The sequence below is a fragment of the Mus musculus genome, chromosome 2 (genome assembly GCF_000001635.26).
Source record: "Mus musculus strain C57BL/6J chromosome 2, GRCm38.p6 C57BL/6J".
Taxonomy (NCBI): Eukaryota; Metazoa; Chordata; class Mammalia; order Rodentia; family Muridae; genus Mus; species Mus musculus.
In genome coordinates, this window is record NC_000068.7 from 64,032,266 (window position 1) to 64,053,230 (window position 20,965).

At 38.2% G+C, this 20,965-nt stretch overlaps 1 protein-coding gene across 3 annotated transcripts in view; it reads right to left on the bottom strand.

Annotated features, from left to right (window-relative positions):
- The window catches only part of Fign (fidgetin), a 126,531-nt gene that overhangs the window by 60,758 nt on the left and 44,808 nt on the right, over positions 1-20,965 (bottom strand). Inside the window, exon 2 of one of the 3 annotated variants that reach the window (NM_001267847.1) lies at positions 17,602-17,752. The exons of the other annotated variants lie outside the window; for them this stretch is intronic. The gene's annotated coding sequence lies outside the window, so the exon portion shown is untranslated. The remainder of the gene's footprint in view (positions 1-17,601; positions 17,753-20,965) is intronic. 3 annotated transcript variants of the gene reach the window in all.

Consider the following 20,965-nt stretch of genomic DNA (forward strand, 5'->3'; position numbering starts at 1 on the left):
ACAGATGTAATTGGGTTATTTTAGGAACATGATTAGTTCATCAATAATACTTAACCAACCATAACATCAAGATCAGCCTGGAATGGGAATGGCTATAGAATGTGATGACTCACACCATCTATTCTGCTGGAAGGACTGGCAAGCATCATTTTACCGTTTTATAAGACAGGACACCGGTTTGTGATTACTTCGGATGCAATGCACCCAGTCGCTCTGAGTGCTCCAGACATAGCGTGTGAACTCTACTAGCTGGCATGATCCATTTCTCTGCCCCTCGGCCACTGGCAGATATCCAGTGTGAAGCGCAGTTAGATGGAATCATGAATAGGACAAAACAGAGGAAGAGAGACCATAGGTAGAAAAGAATCAGCTTTCATAGTGGACTGTGCCTTGAAAAAAAAACCTGGAATTCCCATGTATTTGAGGCTTCCTGCAGGAGAGCAGGCAGTATCACCAGATGTTTTACATGCAATATGGCGGCTATACAAGAAAAAGGACTGTTGCCAACAAGACATTTTCCAAATAGTGGGAAGCAGGTATACAATGATCTCAAAGATCCAGAGTTTATACATCCTGAGACAAATTGTATATAGTTTACTCCATGCATACATTCTGTCTGTGAATGGTACGCACACAATTAACTGAAAGGGACCTGCCAGCATTGGCCAAATGGTTTCAAAAGTTGATCAGCCAACAATCATTTTCAAGGAAATAGCCAAAACCCAGAATTGCACTAACTCACATTTACATCATTGGGAAGGACAATATATAACACTTAAACAACCATAAATGTGTTACTTTAGGGAATTAGTCCCTACTTCTGATTCACACTAAAGAGCATGAGCTGGTATCAATTAATAATGTAGGTAAAAGTTGGCATGAAAAGGGGATGAAACATGCTCATATTAATCCCAAAGTTTCCAGCACTGCCCCCTCAAATAAATTTAGTGCAACTTCTTTGTAACTCTGAGTCATCATCTAACTCATTACAATAATATAATCAATATATTATTGAGACAGAAATCTCTTGGTAACATGGCAAGACTAGTAATGCTAGGTTCTAAATTAATGTCAGTGTCTTGCACATGTGTCATAAATGGCTAACCAAGGGACACCGGATCGTCCCTGTGGCTGAGATAATTGTTCTGCTTTCAAATTCCTGAAGATCTATTGTATTAGTTCCCAGGGCAAAGCATCTCTCTCTCTCTTTTCTTCTTTCTCATTCTTCAATCATAATAAGAATTAGAAAACACATTTGACAAACAGATGACTGAAGATAATGGACACTCTGCAGCAATAATAACATCCTGATTACTGGTTTCATGGTGTCACTTGGGGGCATCTTGGAATTTCTTACTAAGATACTTTTACACATATTACGGGCCCTATGACAACTTCCAATGTATGATGCAAAAGAATGGGCTGAGGTCATTTTTAGAATGAAGTACTTCAATTAAGAATCTATGAAAAAGTGAAATACTATATGTTGCCCCATTAATACAGGTAGTCTCTTATCCTGTAGGGTAGCCACTAAAATATGGCATGCATGGTCCTCATAGTTTTGGAAGCTGCAACTCTATAAGTTGTTTTGAAGGAGATTTATTAATTCTACTTTAAATTCTTTACATTGCCATTTTGTTATATTTTCAAATAGTCTTACATTTTATATATTTATTTTATATTTTCTATATTTTAGGTTACATTATAACCATATCTTGATGTAGTTTAGATTCAAAAACACAGCTGGCTAGAAATGCTGATTAGAGAACACGAATGTGTGCAATGGTGAAAGCTCTGAACCGGGGCCAACAGATTGGATCAGCAGGCAGAGGCATTTGCCAGAACATGATAACTATAGTTCAGTCCCCAGGACCCACAGCGTGGAAGAAAAGAACAGATTCCTTCAAACTGTCTTCCAACAACTACACATATACTGTGGCACAAACACATGGGCACATGCATGCATGCACACACACACATACCCCCACACCCCACACACACTAATATTTTTAAAATTAAGCTGTGCTCATGACAGAGAGATACTATTTAAAATAAAAATAGTTTTAATGAGAAAAGATGCTGTAGGCAGCTAATTAACATTTCATAAATATGGAGACACAGAACTGTATCTGTAAATGAGAAGGAACGTCTACTTTGAAAGACGGGTTCATTTAAGGATACCTTCAAATAAAGCGAATGTGAGGTGAGACTTTGGGTCCCTAAGGGAAGTAAGCTCAAGGAACAGACTCCACGCCTATGGATCTTATAGAAAGTTGAATGTGACCGCTGATTCTCTTCTTGACAATGAGTTAGTGTGTCCTAGACGGTTCTCTATCTTTAGATTTCAGTGCACGAGCTCAATTCAGCAAATGGTCCAGAGCAACTGTGCATTTCCCAAGGAGTAAAGATATAAAACCCCTCAACCAATTACATGTGATAGTTTCATCAAAGCCCTCTTTTAACTGCCTGGGATTTAGGAAAGATCTAGTAAGAATGCCAACTTAACAAAGAGGAAATTGAAACATACGGTTTCTGAGGGGAAGGAAAGACACCTGTTATGTTTGTTTTAACTTCATGGTTCTGCACAGGGTGCAGGGCTGAGGGCAATAGAGCACATTGGTTTAAGGCTTAGAGTTTGGAGTCCAGTAAACTCTGATTTGAGCACAGTTTCAAACTTGCTGCACATTCTTAGTTATGGCTTTGAGTCCCATCTGGGCCAAGTTTACTCATCCACATAAGTATCTTTCTGCTTTTTAAATCGATGGCTAATTAGCTCTCATATGACCAAATAGTGTCCACATCACAGATATCCTTTAATATAGCTAAATACAGTATGAATAAAATTTCGTATCATTATTATCCGGTGGCACATGGGGGTATTTAAGATAATTGTGAAATGGCTAGATAAACACAGCCACTAAGTACAAAACCAGGAGCTTGGCATTCTAGCTTTCTTCTCAGCACTCACCTCCCTTCCCTTACACCATTCATTTAACTCAGTGGCCTCAAGGGCTGACATCTTAAAACTTCAGCTTCTCTAAGATTCAGGCAGGAGGGAGGAGCTTTCAATACTGCTGCTTTTGCTCAGCTAATATACTTAATTCCTTCCTTTACTTTTACATACGTGAAGTGAAATTTTCATTAAAAAGATTAGATGCTAAAGCAACACTTGATCTAATATTTTTTTTTCTTTGTTATTTGCAGCATCCCAGAAATGCATTTCTGGAATTCACACTCCCCAGCATTTAAACAGAAAAGCGCTGGGGCAGATAATTCTGGCCTAAAGCTGTTCTTAGTTTTGCACTGTCATTCATGGGTCTGCTCTCCAGAAGGCACGCAGAAACAGAACTGTCAAGTTGGCCCTAAACATAGACTGATGTGGGCAACTGTTGTGTTTGGAGAGAGAAAGGGCTGGGAGTCTCTGGTGAAAACTGTTAAATATAGTCCATAAAGTTGGGCAATGGTTAACTGTTTATGAAGGCAGACCTTTAGGTAGAAATGAGGACGTCTACAGAAAATGTACTCTCATAAATGACCATGTGGTTATTTAGATTTGTTTAGTCCCCTTCTTCTAAAGAGTGGCTAAGCCTCAAGCGTAGTTACTCTTTACAGAGATTCAAACTATAACTAACTAACTAACTAACTAACTAACTAAATAAATAAATAAATAAAATAAAAGATGAGTACGATGATCCCTCTTACAGGAAAGATGAGGATGCAGTATTTAAAGGGCTTTCTGAAGAGCACAGAGTCAGCTGGTTTAAGACAGGTGGATAACCTGAGTCTTTGGTGAGAATCCACTAATCCTGATGGATCTACCATAGCTTCTGACTGTGACTCTTCAGGACTGACTAGAATACCTGTTCACCTTGAACACTTTATTTATAAAAGAGTTTTTTAGAGTAAAGCTTAGAAGAATATTTACTGTCAAGACATTGATGTATTTTTGTCTTGTCTTGCTTTGTTTTCTGATGTACTATTTGGGTTTGAATAGTATCTTCTTGTCTGAAATAAAAGGTCTACGGCAGGTATCCTCACCCTTTCTAATACTGCAACCCTTTAATACAGTACAGCGCCTCACAGTGGGATGACCCCCAACCATAAAATTATTTCACTGCTATTTCACATATGTCATTTTGCTACTGTTATCAATTATATTGTAAATATTTGATATACAGAACATCTAATATTCAACCCCCAAATGGGTTGCAATTCAGAGGTTGAAAACCTCTAATCTAAGGTAATAGGAATAGATATGGATATACAAAGACCTAAATCAACATTCATATACTGTTTTCTTCTCATTGTTTCCAATGTTCTTTCCTTCTAGTTGCTGAGCTTGAATGAAGAGACAACTCTTGAATTTATTTTGTTGAATCAGACCTGAAACACTGGTTGCTCTCAGCAGAAAGGATCTGATCTGTGAAGAAGACTACATACATGTACTCTGGAAATTATAACCTCAGACTAGTGGTTCTTCAAGAGTAGCCTCCTGGCCCAAAAGCAATAGTGTCACAGAGGCACTAGTTAGATATTCAATACCCACGATCTACTGAGCCGGAGAATACAGGGAAGAGCCTGAAAGGGTGAATTTTAAGCAACCTTCCTGGGGAAGCTGATGCTTGCAACAGCTTGAGAAGCACTGTCTTGAACTCAGCCTGCTGACCTGAGCATAGAAACAGCCACAGGCTCAGTACCTGTCTTGTTAGCATCTCTTTTGTTCCCACTAGGTTCTTGTGCTTGAGTGCTTTTGCTTCTTTCTCTTCCTCTTCCTCATCAGCCCCTCTTCTTAGCTGCAGGAAGACACTAAAGCCACCTTTAAGCGGGAGGATGCATGATGGGTCGTGCCATTTACACTGAGATCACCTTCTCATTTGTCTCCTGTGTCATGTTGCACCCTCGCCTCCACAGGATCCGATTCAGATATATGGGATATTTCAAAATATTTATACAAGACTGCCTTCAACCAAAATGGGTGGGTGGCAGCAGATTTTGGACCTGGAAAGCAAATTTGAATGTTGGAGGGGCTGATGTTTCATACTAAGTAAAAGGGTATCAGTGGGCAATATACTACAAGGTCAAAGTGACTCATCAAAACCATTACAAATAGAGCTGTCAGTTGATTTTTAACTGTGGTCACTGTAGATACCAGTCTCCAATTAAATTACCGTTCCACACAATCTGAGACTCAAGTCTTTATCCTTAAGTAAATCACCTGGAGGAGGGTAAATACTAATAGGTGTCTTTTCACTTTTCTATGTTTTGCTCAATTCTTTTTTTTTTAATTCTTTTTTTCCAATTTTTATTAGGTATTTTCTTCATTTACATTTCAAATGCTATCCCGAAAGTCCCCTATACCCCCCCAGCCCTGCTCCCCACCCACCCACTCCCACTTCTTGGCCCTGGTGTTCCCCTGTACTGGGGCATATAAAGTTTGCAAGAACAAGGGGCCTCTCTTCCCAATGATGGCCAACTAGGCCATCTTCTGATACGTATGCAGCTAGAGACACGAGCTCTGGAAGTACTGGTTAGTTCATATTGTTGTTCCACCTATAGGGTTGCAGACCCCTTCAGCTCCTTGAGTACTTTCTCTAGCTCCTCCATTGGGGGCCCTGTGTTCCATCCAATAGCTGACTGTGAGCATCCACTTCTGAGTTTGCCAGGCCCCGGCATAGCCTCACAAGGGACAGTTATATCAGGGTCCTTTCAGCAAAATCTTGCTGGCGTATGCAATGGTGTCTGCGTTTGGAGGTTGATTATGGGATGGATCCCCAGGTGCGGCAGTCTCTAGATGGTCCATCCTTTCGTCTCAGCTTCAAAAAAAAAACATTTCTTTCTTTAGTTTATATGAGTACACTGTAGCTGCCTTCAGACACACCAGAAGAGGGCATCAGATTCCATTACAGATGTTTGTGAAAACCACCATGTGGCTGCTGGGAATAGAACTCAGAACCTCTGGGAGAACAGTCAGAACTCTTAACCACTGAGCCATCTCTCCAGCCTTATTGTTTTTTTTTTTTTTTTTAAATATAAGGCTTAACTTGACTAATCCATGAATTCACTTTACACAGAGGCTGTTCTGAGGCTACTATAGGTCACAAACAATGGACTTGAGTTTTTCAAGTTGTCTCTAAAGTGAAAATCTAGGATAAGAAATTGTAAGGCAGAATGGTGTCAGGCATCTTGAGTTTCAGCATTTAAGAGGAAGGAACTCAATAATTCGAAGCCATCTTTTACAGAGAACTCAAGATCAGTTACACGGAGACCATGTGTCAAAGGTAACACAAAAGGTCTGGATGTGTAGTTCAGTGGTAGGGTATTTCCAGGGATGCCCAAGGGCCCCAAGTTCAATGCCTCACACAATGTGAAACTAAAGAGAAAGCTAGCATGGACTGCAGAAATGCACAGAGGATATTGGAACATATTCCCCACTATATATAAAACTGTGTGTATTTGTTTACAACATGTAAAAGGATAGTCAATACATAATTCAAGAAAAAGAATTATTGCCTTACACTGTATTAGTAACCCAGATATTTGAAAATGCTTTCAGTTTATATTTGGAAGCTGAAAAATATTCATTTTGGGGCAAAACCTGCTGTACAACAAGATGGCTAAACTCATTTGATAATTTGAAACATTTGGACACATACTTCAAGCTCCTCCTTTCCTGAAGATCATGAGCATGAAGCTCAAGGGACAAATCCTCATTCCTTCAGGAATATATTTGGAGTTGGAAAGCTCATGAGAGATAGTACAAAGAGAATTTTACAACCAAAATATTCATAGAAGAAAGCATTTGTAACAATGCCGATTCTAGAGCATATCGATAATGGATAATGATGGAAGACTCTATGTTAGTGGGAGGAGGGAATGGTGGCTTTCGGGTTCTCAGGGTCACCCTCTCTGCTTATGTGCTAACTTCAGTTGATACCAAAAACTGCTTCAGTGACTCTCACAGCTGTATGCCAAGCCAAGACCATCTGAAGAAGAATGCAAGCCGGGAGTGCACAGAGCTGGGTTGGCTCTGCTAATCATACCTGCCTGACAGAGAGCAAACCTTGTTCTCTGCATGGAACCGAAAACCAAGTGTGTGAAGCAGCAAAACTCATTGTCCCTAAGTTCTGTTTGGGTTTCTGTGAATTTTATTTGAAGACATGGAAATAAGCAAGCATACTATCCCAATCCAAATAAGAACAAATTTTTCTTACCCGGGAGAACACCACAGACACATAAATTATGACATTCCAAGAACTTGAAAAAAATCCTCTGTGATCTAACAAGTAGTTTATATTTGTTCTGTCCAACAAAAACATTTCCCCCCTTTTTGTATTTTCTTCAGAAACATCAATTCTAGAAAATATATCATAAATTCGAAGACAATATTAAGAGCACAAGTCTCATAGTGTTCTCTTTGTTAGGCCAAATCAATTTAAGTCATTTAGGCTTATTCAACTTTCCTGAGATTTTTCAGGTTTTCTGGGTCTTCTCCATGCCTTTCTTGTATATGTGAGATCTACGTAAGACATGCATGTCAGTAGCATGACAGTATTTCTGACAAAGTGTCCAGTGGTGTGGAAGAAGGAGAAGGGATATTGGGGCAGTGTCTGTGCCCTCTCTGAAATGTATGTAACTCTGACAAGGTTCCACATAGGACAGAGCACCTACATACCACACAGTAGTTGCCTGAACTCTTAATATTTTACTTCAGTGTGGTATGTTTGCTTCACACACACACACCAATATGATATATCACAATCAGCCAAAGTTTGCATTTATTTCATTCTCCATTACTCTGTGTGTGTGTGTGTGTGTGTGTGTGTCTACTTTACTTTTCTGTCCAAGAATCCCATCCAGTATGTAATAGTATTTGAGCAGTCATTTATCCTAAGATACTGTAGGATATCACACACACACACACACACACACACACACACACACACACACACACATTTCATTTAAACTGACATTTTTTAAAGATGGAATTTCAATATGGAGAACAGGCTGGCCTCAAACTCACAAAGACCAGGAGCACAATTCTGGGCCTAACTGATTCTTGATTTCTTGCTATGATCAAGAAGATTTATAATTGAGTATACAACAATGGAGGAAATAATAATAAAAGTAAGGCTGTGATAAACAAAAAAAAAAGTGGCACTCCACCAAAATGTGTGATCAGTAACCTAAACAGGTACCTTTACAAACAATCCAGGTTCTCCTGAATCATGGGAACTATCTTCATGCTAGCTTACTATCCTAGCCGAACACAAATCATGCCATTTTGTGTTTGGTCACCAAGATCAAATGACATCTGAGATACCATTTATGTTTCCCCTACCTACATATATATGTGTGTGTGTGTGTGTGTGTGTGTGTGTGTGTGTGTGTAATATACTAATATATTATTAAATATAAAATACATTAAAACATTATTTATATAATTCATATATTAATATAACTTACATCTTAATATAGTATATGTAATATAGTGTGTATGCATAATATGTAATATATATACATATATAATATGTCTTGTAATTTTAGCATAAAAGAAAACTGAGTCTATCTGGAATAATTTGTGACTTTGTAGAAATTTGTGTTGTATCATCCCAAATGGCTATTGGATAATTATGACAGTAGATTCCATAGTAACTGAATTGGGGCACTTATAAGACACTGAGTATCTGCATACCTTGTATGATATGTATGAGTTACAATCTATCAAATACACTCTATACCTTGTATGATATGAATGAGTTATAGTCTATCAAGTATACACTAGGAGTTATGCATAAAGAATCTCAAATGCATACTGTGAGCCAACTGTGGGAGCTGCTTCTTTAAATGTTCTTGCTTTAGTCTTAATTCATCCCCTTCCTGACCAGTCTAACTCTCTGCCTACCTGTTATAGTATTATGTGCTATTTTCTAAAACTAAGTCATTATTGTGCACACACACACACACACACACACACACACACACACACACACGGAAGTTTAAAGCTGGGTTTTGCTCGTTTCCTCACTATATGTAATGTGACTCCTTCTCCACTCTTGTAAAAATGCACCTTCACTTTAGTTTCTAAAACCTTGTCCTTTACAGCAAGATGCTATTTGTTCTGCGTTATCTGTCTCGATTTGTACAGTTAATGAATGCTCCAGCTTGCTTTCTTCATTTGAAATAAATAACCTTTCATTTCTGCATTTTGAGTACAAGACTGAGAACGAAAATCACCTTTTAGCTTGTCTGGAACATGGCCTTCCACTGACAGACTGAGGCCTGCTGATTAAGCAGAGGTCATTAAGCCTCAGCAGGAGAATAGGCTCACATCAAGTGCCATGAGTCTAAACACAGGATGATCACATCTCACTACTTTCTCTGTCTTCATTGCCTCAGTCTGGAGGAGGATGCTCACAGGCAAAGTCTCCCTAATCATACATGAACACAACACCAAGGAAGAAAGGCAGCATAAGTACTCACCATTAAACTAAAGCCTCAAATTCTCCTTCAATGTACCATCTGACTCCCTTTATTCCTCTCCCCAACCTTTCAAGGCCATTCTCTTCAGATGAAATCCATCTTCTTCTGAGGCTTCTGTATCACATATGTGGCTCTGACTTGTGGCAACTGCACCTGACACCTTACACAGACCCTTCTTTATTTACTACCATCACAAGTCCTCCCTGCCATCAGAAACCTCCTGTCATCCAATCAGAGTCACACCAGGCTTCTTTAGTAATAGAGTGTGCTCTGGAAGGACATTGAAGAGAGAGACTGACAGATGCAAAGCACAATTTCATGCCCAACACCCATATGCTGAAAGCACTAGCTATACGTACCATTTTTCTGACTGTCCCATTGATGTTGAACATTTTGTTCTTTGTTTCTTATCATTATTCCTCATCATTCAACGCAACTAATATATTCTTTCAAATTCATATAAGCTATCTTTTTTTTTTTTTTTTTTTTTTTTTTTTGCTTCCCATCCTCCCTCTCCCTACAGTTAGACACGCTCTTTTGGAATGCTTTACTGTATCTAAGTATGTATGTAAGTAAGTCTATGATGGTACCTGTGATAGAATGCACTCAATGCCTACCTGTGTTCCTTCCCATCAACTTTGAGTGAACTAACAGCAAAACATGTGCCTTAGGAAGTCTGAAATTCGTGTCACATGTCCTAGAAGAACACAAACTGTAATTGTGCCAGTTACTATGTCCCAGGTCCCGTGCTACCATACTTATATCACTTACTTATTCCTAGCAATTACTGAAAAAGGGGTGGCTTTAATCATGAGTACTTTTCAAGGTATCAAATTCAAGTCAGGAAAGATAAGTAACTTTATGCAAATTAACTGAAAGCTTAAGTTTTAGAACTCAGTACAAGTTTAGCAGTGAAGTCCATTTTATCAAAGAGCTTAAACCATTGTGTGAATATATGTGAATGAATGGAAGCTATCCTGACTTAAAAATGAATGATACCAAAACTCTACCCCCTGGGGATGCCAAATGTAAAAGCTGAACACAAGGACCCTATGCTCCCTGGAAAATGCACAGTCAAACTCCTTCCTTACAGATGATGAAACAGGATCTAAATGATACATCTTTCTTCTTCTTTTTCTTTCCCTGCTCTCAGAACAGGTACCTGTACCTAATATTCCACAGATGTGGTTCCTAAAAAGAGAAACTCGTGCAAACAGAGAAACGAAATCAGCTAACCATGGCATGGTTGGAAGAGGGAAGAGATCAACATATTCAAAGTTTTGGTTACAGGCACTACTAGAAATTCAAACCAATCAAAGAAGATGGGCATAGGCTCGAAATTCATCAAAGGGTGAATTCTGATAGGGTGCAGAACACACATTTGAGTACTTTTCCAGAGGAACGATAGAAATCATTTTTTTTTCCCTGCTGGCTTACAAGAACTCTGTAGAGAATGCTGGAATGACTGCAGTGAACAAAAGGGCTTGAAACCAATCCAGGAACTCTCTTTTTTTTCTCATCAAAGGGAAATTCTAACCAGTCCAGCCAGGAAGTGTGGCTTTGAAAGAGGAAGGCAAATGCGAGTTGGCATGCACTGGATTGGACGCTTCCCAAGTGTTTTTCCCATGAAGCTGCAGTTTGGCCTTGCTTTTGGAGGGTAGTTAAATGACTGAGACAGGGAATACTCAAGACCTCAAAAATATTTTGCAGAGACCAAATTATTTAATCTACTTTTAAAAAAAGAACTTGCAATATTTTCCTTAAAAAAAAAAAGATCTAAAAAGTGTAAGAATATTTTAAAGAGAAAGGAATTTTTTGGACATAAAAACACCATTTGGTTCCCCATTAGGCAAAAGAACAGCTTTCATACTGAATAAAAGTTCAAACTTCATAAATTTGGATATTTGATTATCATGCCTTCTTAATTACTCTTAACAGCAGTACAATACTTCACAGCCTCTACATGGCAGTTGAGTGATCCAAGCAAGATTTTTGACTGAAGTAAAAGAGACAAAGATACAGCCAGTGAAGGTCCTACTCTTGAAGAAACAGACATACAATCCAAATTATGACGAAATGATTTTTTAAAAGGTCTCAATAGAACCAAGTAAACTATTTTCATGGCTATGTGTGTAGGGACATAATTTAAAGAACAAGCAGGACAAGCTAGGCATCAACATTTGCTGTTTCTAAAGGGAAAGATTTTAGAAGAAACAAGACACCAGTATTCTAATCAGAGTGTGACTATGAGCATAATTAGAAGATCATGAAATAGCATTCATTCATGTTTTCATTCAACAAATATTTGCCAAGCACCTGTATGCATAAGACCTCGGGTCAAGGGCCAGTATGGCAGAGATTCTTGTTTTCTGATGAGAATGAAGAGATCACACTGGCAGGAACAAAGGGCACAATTTAGCTAATACGACTTTGGAAGAGTCACTTGACCTTTGTGTAATAAGAGGATTGGTCACCAGTGGTTCTCAAAGCTCCATCATGTTTCTTGCACTAGCAATACTCATCTCTGTGGTGATGATATATAGGTACCCTTATGATGTATAAAGAAACTAGGATGAATTCACTGGTAGGACAGGCTGAGGAGAAAAGAGACTGGGCATGACTTCTGTTCAGTGTGTTTCTCCCGATCCCACACCCAAATCCCACTCTGAAGCATTACCGGACTACAGGAAAGTAACCTGAAAGCAAGTCATCTATCCTCTCCAAGGGTTCAATTCTCTCCCCACTAGAGTATCTGCAATGGAAAAGATAAGCATTCCAAAGCCCTGTTGTTTAAACAAACTTTGAGCATGAAGAAATCCTAGATCCAGGTTTGCAAGCCAACCCAATACAACTTCTAAATGAAACAACAAAACTTAAAACAAACAAACAAACAAACAAAAACTCCTAATACACTAATACAGATTAGGGGAAAACAGGAAAACAGAAAAAAGAAAAATTTATATGACATCATTCAGGCCTGGGTAGACTAGAATTACTAAAGAGTCAAGTCAAAGGGGGCCAGAAAAATATCCTCAGAACTTGGGAGGATTAAGCATAATTTGTAGATCCTCTTGAGACACACAGATAGGAACCGAAAGCAGAACTCAAGCTAGGTGGTACCTAGAACTGTATGTGGGGCTCTAAAAGATACGGTTAAATGCTGCCCCATCTTCCTCGACCCCCAGAGGATCTAAATTAATCAGCTAGAGGTGTGGCTGGGCACTGGATATTTAAAGCTCCCTGGGTGATTCTAATGTTAGCCAAGGTTGAGAAGCACTGAATTAGAAGGGCAGAGAGTTATGGCAGGCTTGAAGACTATGTTTTAATGAACTACCTTCAGCCTATTTTTTTTTTATGGTCTAGCTAATTTTTTTATTAAAGTGGTTTTTTCAACTTTTTACCCTTACATTAAAACTGAGCACATAATGGCAGAGTTATATAATCCCATTTTTTTCTCTGTATTATCCTGTCAACATATCTTTGTGGGATTTCCAAGGTACCAAACAGTCTGTTTTCCCAGTGATAAAAATCAGTAGCAAAATGTTCACTACCAAAAGCTATATGTGTTGGGTGTGTGTATGAATGCTGTCCGTGCCAAGAGTTTTCTTTGATAAGAGATAACGGTTACAGGAGCATATTGAATATGTATATTCAAAGACTGTCCTTCACATGCACAATACAAACCTGTAAATCACAAATTACTCATCCTTATCAGGAAACACTCATGGTTTCTATAAGAGCCTTTCCAAAAGTCGAAAGATTAGCATTCCCTTTCTTTGCCCGATTGTAAGCCAGACAAATCTTACATCACTAAAGTACCAAACATTTACCTGGCCTTTCTGAGATTTTAAAACCCTTCTGTAGGTGGTGTCCACCTGGGTAAGACTGTGTTATTGATTCGTGTTACACACTCTGATATTCTTCTTCTACTCGAGGAACAAATCCTCAGACATTCGTAACATTCTCAGAGGCCCAGTGTAGAATTGACCAAGAACCTCAGGCTTCTCATTTCCACTCTTTCTTAAGCAAAGCGTCTATTTATGATGTGCATGATCCCAGTTTGGTTTCAGAGGGGAGAGGGGAGTGGATATTTAATCTACTCAAACCATTTCTTTCTTTGTTTCACAGAGCTTGACAATTAAAACTTAAAACTATTAATATCTGTTTTTTCATTAGAGCTACAAACCTGCCTGTTTTCTTGGTCAAACTACTTTTCAGTTTGTTTGCTAGTTTTGGAGACACCTTCTCACTATATATTTCTTTTAAACTTGATACAGAGCCCACGTCAGCCTTGAACTCCTGATCTTCCTACCTCAGACCCTGAGTCCTGGGCGTATAGGTGAGTCCCACCAGACCTGGCATGAGCTGTGAGCTTCCTGAAGGCAGGATCATGTGACACACTGAAAGAGTTTTTTCTCCTCAAACACCTAGTGGTTACTTTTACTTAATCATATCCAGTAATATGTTGTCCGTTGCTACTTTCAGTTTTAATATAATTTGTTAGGCTTTTATCTTCGAGTTAGAAATATTTTACAAATTAATAATAATTAATAATTTTTCCCATTCTCTTATAGTAAATAAAAGGCCATTCCATTTCCTAAATGGAAAACAACTTTTCAAATGAAGAAATTCTGTTACTAAGTCTTTATAAGTTGTTTCCCTGTTTTTGACCCAAATGCCTAGTTTATTTAATTATCTCCCAGAATGAAGTATTTCAAATCAGACTCTTCCTTTGACAACAACATTACCTGTATGAGTTTGGCAGTGTCCCTTTATGTCTTAGGCACCCTTAAAAAAGATCATAACTCTAACAGTGACATGATCTGTGTAGAGTTTACAGCCTAACACTTCCTCTGTCAGTGGGAACCTGCAATTTTAGATAAAAGCTAGCACACAAACTTTCACTCTTCATAAGTGGGAAGATGAGCTTGCCTTCTGCTATGTCAACATTAAAGATCTAGCACTATCATTATCGGAAGTACAGAGAGATTACTTTCATTTGTATATCTGAGCACTTCACTTGGGTTCCCCTGAGACATAAAATACAGTGGTATTGGAAGGCTATCCAAAAAGACAATCTAGGGTAGACATACAGCCTGGGGTTTCACTGACTTCACATTCCCAGGTGTCCAAACCTACATCAGAGACCAGAGATACATATGTGTTAGTAGTGGCAGCAACACATCCTTTTAAAGCAACTTTAAATAAAATCAGTGAGATAATCAAATAAGGGAAGTCACCAAGTTTGTGCTTCTTAGGTCTGGTTTTAAGTCTCATTCCAATATCTCAATCAACAAATCCAAGGAAACTATGGACACAGCCCACGGACAATCAACAAGCTGTGGTGCCTCTCTTTTCTCTGGTAGGCATTCTCTAAGCCATCTCTAAAGATCAGAGCAGATGCCTTCAATTAGAAAAAGATATTCATCTTTTCTACAATGCCCTGTCTTATTCTGTCATAAATAAATGGAGGAAAAACATTTCAAATTACCTCTACTCATGATAATTTTATACTAGACAAAGTTCCTGCCACAAAACAAAGGGTGAAGCATTTCTAGTTGAGCTGTAATTGCCATAATGCTGATTAAATGCACACTTGGAGTGGGGAAAAGCTTTCCTGTGGCATGGCAGAGTCCTTCTAGTGCTATTTAAAAACACTTCAAGTACAATCTTCTGAAAGTGGCACTTTGATGAGCAGTACAACAGCATACCTGAAGTTTCATTGCCTTGGACAGCAGAGGTTGGATCTGTAACAACATGAGAGTTGGCAAACTAACGTATACACACTACCGAATTTCCCAAGCTCTTCCAGCTACAGACTACAGAAAGAGCAGGGTCCGTTCTACATTTACAGCTTGTTTTGAGACTAAATACAGATTTCATTTAGTTTACATCAAACCTCCCCTGCCAGACTTGGTACAAATAAACTGAGAGTTTCCTAAACTATCCCTTAATATATTGTCATGTTTTATATGTTCTTATGTCCATATATATCTCTATGTAAATACATTTATGTATGTATGTTTTGTATATATATGTGTGTGTGTATGTGTGTGTATTGTGTGGTAGTATATATATATATGTACATGTTTATACATATGTACATATATGTATTTGTGTTCAATACACACACACACACACACACATAAAGGTAAATGTCTAAACTACTTCCCAGTGGGAGGTCTGAATGTGCTTTGAATGTGAAAGTTGTTTGGACTGTTTGTTATTAATTAATATTATCAACTACTTCTTGAGTTTCTAGTTTATATAATGATGTACATCTTCCTCTTAACAGAATGATAAAAACAGAAGTTTAGAAACATGCTTATCACAGAGATTTGGAAGGCTTATGGTAAAAACGAAACAGAATGGCATTCGAAACCATATACCGTCCAGACTCCATCACATTTTCCTCCCCCTCTAGGTATGACATTGAAAGAGCAGTAGTAGCCATTTTCAACTAGAGGGGAGCTTGCCTAGCAAGATGAACAAGAACCTTTCTCCACAGAGGGTATGCAGACAGAAGCAGCCAGCTCTGTGCACTAGCTTAGATAGGGAAGAAAGCACTGTCAATTGACACATGCCTTTGACCCTCTGAACAGAGCTAGGTCACCTGACCCCCAAGCCTCATACACAGCTTAGTAAACTGTATTGCTCCCCGAAGAATAATTTATCATTTCCTCTTCAGAGTGCTAGCCTTCACTCCAAAAACGCAGTAATAGAGATTGGTGAACTGACTTTGTATCCCAGTGCTATGTTGAAATAAAAATCAAGAATCAAGAATGAAGAACCTAATCACCAAAGCAATTAGTAGTCTTATCATTTACCACTATTAAGTAATTATATGCCTGAAGAATAGCATGCTATGAACTAGGACTAACAACACAGACTGAAAACGTAGATTTGTATCTTTAGGCTAGCAGTTCTAGTTTTGCACACTCTAATTTAGTGGTGATCCTGTTTTTCAAATTAAAATGATAAGTGAATATATGCCATATAGGTTCAAATAATAATGGGAGTCCTTACAGATTTGAAGTCAGAAAGATTATATTACTAATGGACACAGGGAACATACAACTGCCTGTAAGTTTAGTTCCAGGGTGAGCTGATGGTTCTTGACCTCTTGGACACCCATATACCCACGTTAACACACACACACACAGACACACAGACACACAGACACACAGACACACACACACACACACACACACACACACACACTAGTAATAAATCTTTCTCTTAAAATTTATCATCCATGACAGTGATGCTACCAGTTAGCATGTAAATACTTTAGGAGGCTTTAGAAAGCCTATAAAATATACTAACTGTAGTTCACACACACATAAATCCAGTTTGGATAAATTCTTTAGGATATGTGATATCTTGGCAGGTAAAGGTGCATGCTGCCAAGCCTAGAACTAAGTTTGATCCCCAGGAGCAGCACAATAGGAGAGAGATTCCTGCATGTTTCTTCTGAATTCCACAGGGGCCATATGTGTGTACATTCAATAAATAAAATAATAGGAAGCTCCCAAAACTAATTTTTTATTCATCATTTTTTAAATTTCATTAGATATTTTCTTTATATACATTTCAAATGATATCCCGAAAGTTGAGAAAGTACCCAAGGAGCTGAAAGGGTCTGCAACTCTATAGGTGGAACAAAAACTAATTTTAAAGAGAGATAAAGAAAAGAAAAGCATATGACAGCAACTCTAATTGAAGTGACACATTGTAAAACAAGGTATTCATGGTTACACATACTCTGAAAGATACTAAATATGAAAGAGCCAGGATCTGAACCTTTAATGGGATACATTCTAAGCCTCACTGAAACATGTAAGAACTTATGATTAGAACATAGTCCTACGTTATAAAGAGGCAAATGAAATGGAAATGGAATCAAATTGAGAGCTAAACTTAATGCTACAGCTAAGTTGAAGAAGAAAGAGTACCATCAATGATGAAGAAATAAAGCATCCTGAGACACACAAGGCTCCAGGACGATCCTTGCTATGTGCCTTTGAGAACAAAGAGCACTCAAAACACATGAAGGACCGTGTGCAAACTCTGCCTATGAGAACAGTAAATTCGGTCTTAGTAAAACAGAAAGTAACTCACAGTTGTTGCTGTCTCATAAGCAGAGGGGAATCTGTCCTTCACAGTGAAAGTTGGAAGGTATGAAGAGCTCTATGCAAGAGGTGGAGTACCATGCAGTCAAGAGGAGTCAGCTCTGGAATTTGTTTCCAATCAAAAGACAGGAGAGGAAACCCTGGGAAATGTCCATTTATGTTTCTAAGAAAGGATTATGAGAGTCAAAACTATTATTATTTTTATACAGAATCAGAAAAAGCCTGTGTCCCAATAAAAGGGCAAAATGATGAGACTCTGTTGCCTACCTATCAAGTCCTTCAAACATAACCCAGAGGAGACAGGGCTTTTACTGCAAGATTCATAGTGAGGTACCCCCTCATGATTTATTCCATAGGTACCACCAATGTGTCTTGACCCATGTACCGTCTGAATTCCCATGCTATGTAACTTGTCAGTGCTGTATCGTTGTCTGTTTTTCGGTTTGATTCATAGGCAGGCATGCCTTAAACAAATCAAGCGGAGTTAATTTTAATTTTTAAAAAGTGAAAACATGTGAACACTAAGATAGAAAGATTTCAAATGGCATCATAAAATGAAGATTATGAACCTATTTTTAAAGCAACAGACAATGTCCATAGACTCACGTTCAAGCATTGAGTCACTGAATTACACAAAGCCTTGACCAATATTTATTGCTCCATGGTTTAGAAGCAATTTCCATTTTGATGGGTTGCTTCAACAATGGTATTCTGAAGCAGTTAGGTAACATAAAAATATAGGATCAAGATTATGTCTGTCAGATGAAAAATACAGCATTTATGCAGCATTATATAATCCATTCACTGGTTTATGGGCCCAAGGTCCCCCTGGGAGTGCCACAAACCCACATAATATTCTACAGGGTTACAGTTCGCACTTGAGACTCTAAATGGGCAGGAAATGCTTTCTGAAGCCACAGCTGTAACCAGTATATGTCTCACTACTGCAAAACAAGTCTAAAATACTAATAATTTCAATTTGGCATCTAAAGACGTCCCCATTTCGAGACGATCCCAACATTAAAATAAATGTGCTTTTTCCCTGGGAAGTCTGTACCTCGACTCCGAAGATACAAAGTGCATAAATCAGATGACCAAAGCGGGCCTCTGAAAGAGCAGTTTCCCATGATTCAATGTCAGGGAAGCCTACGGTAGTACTACTCCCTGAGGATGGCCCTGTATTTCTTAAACACTTCATCTAACTGCCTTCAATAAAGAAGGATCACATGACACTTAATTTTAAAAATAACATCACAATGGAGATAAGTATTGTTGCTAAGAGGACTGGACATAATTGTAATTCAAAACAAATGATTCCTCCTGGATTTAAACTTAGTAATAGGTAAGTATAGGGATATGATTATACATTTACAAGAATAATAAAATAAAATCAAACTGCAAATTCTAGCAGCAGAAAAAGAAATGTGTAAAAACCTTTGCCGCTGGGAAAGGCGAAGCACTAATAGCAGTATGAGAGGGAACAAGCTTTCACAAACTAGGTAAAAGAAATTGTTCAAAGGAAGGAAGCCATTGTGCAATTTCTTGGTATTTATTGATAGGAATTCCAATTCTGGCTTTAAGCAGTAAAGAGAAACCTAAAAGTATATCTGACACTATTTAAAGAAATATATAAAGTCTGAATTATTTAATCTAAAGAAAAAAAAGAGTTAAGCACGCCTCCTGGGGTGTGGATGGAGCTTCTCAGTGGAACTACTCTTTCCTGTCTGACATGTGAGAGGTTGTTTGCATGACACTTAGGATACAAGGTCAAAATAAAAATAATAACAATGCAAGATGGTTTGAGATTGATGAGACATTTACTTGGGTTACAGTTAGAGAACTAACAAAATATAGTCAGTGTTGTTCAATAGATGATCATCAAAATGCTTACACTGTCATTCGTAGCCACTGAGGTAGATTAAGAAGTATCGAATTGTTTTGGTTTATCACAGGCTTTGAGTTTTAGACGGTAACTTCAGTTTAGACCAAGACAGAGTATTTCCATTTGCCATGTCAGGAATTGACTTCCAATTCAATATTTTCCAACAACATGTGGCACAAATTGTGTACCATGGTGCTTTTCCATTTTCCGTTTAAGGTAAAGATCATGAAGAATAGGATCATTGACCACTGACCAGAGTATTAAGAATAGGCTATACTTTGTTGGCAATGTTAATTTTACTGTTTTCAAACTGATTTGAGTTCTAGAGGCCAAAAACTGACAAGCTTTTACAAAATTCAGAGTTTACTGTTTGTCAAGTCTTTGATCACTTAAATTAAACACTGGATATAATGTACTTTAAAATGAATTATTGAATGATAGGAGAGGGAAAGAAAGGAGAGAGAAGGAGTGAAAGGAAATAGAGGGACCCAGCCAATACTCTGCCTTTATTTCCCCAATTCAACAGTTAGTCAACGTTTAGTAGTGACAAAGGAGAAACTATTTTCATACATGCTTTTCACTACTTCTAACTGATTTGTTTCCAGACAACTGAGTATGTCACCCCTACTTTACGAATGTGACAGTTTCGTCAGTTTCTCACTCTTTGATGTAAACCTCTCTCAAACAGTGAGTTTAGTGTGCTAGAGCAAGGAGGCTTTTCATGAATCCAAGAATGTTAAATCCTGGTAAGTCAGTGAGGTGGACATTAATGAGTACTTATGTAGCTGTTTAATTCAGCCAAGTCTATTTTAATACCACACAGTTCCCTTTACTGGGATAATAATTCTCTCTCTCTCTCTCTCTCTCTCTCTCTCTCTCTCTCTCTCTCTCAGGATAGAAGAGAAAAATCAACGCAATTAAGAATAAAAACAAGCACAAAACAGAGTGGAGTTTTGGGTACGAGAGAGAGAGAGAGAGAGAGAGAGCGAGCAAAGCCAGAGGAACTTGCTGTTCCCATGAGGAACTTGCAATTACCAGGAGGAACAGAATGTTTTCTCCAAGTAAAAGACAAACCAACATGCCTTTAAACTGGCTAACAAGGATTCTCTCTGGGAAGTGAACAGAGACCCAGAAGTGAACGCAGCTTTCAGAATTTTAAACACTCAATAAAACTCATCCTAAATGTTTGGTTTGTTCTTTCTGAGGGAGATATCAGTCTAAGAGCACATGTGGCACAGAGACTCCGCTGTGTTCTGACTGTTCCTCAAAACACAGAAATCTTTATGGTCCCCACAACGACTAAAATTTCCACACCTTCTCTACTCAAGCAATTACATTTCTGCTTCAAAGCCCACATCAACAAACACATAAATAAGAGAATAAATAAGATGTCCTATTTTATTACTAAAACTACAAAAAAATGTGAACTGAATTATTTTTGTAACTCTACCTTGCCCAAGTCAAAAGATTT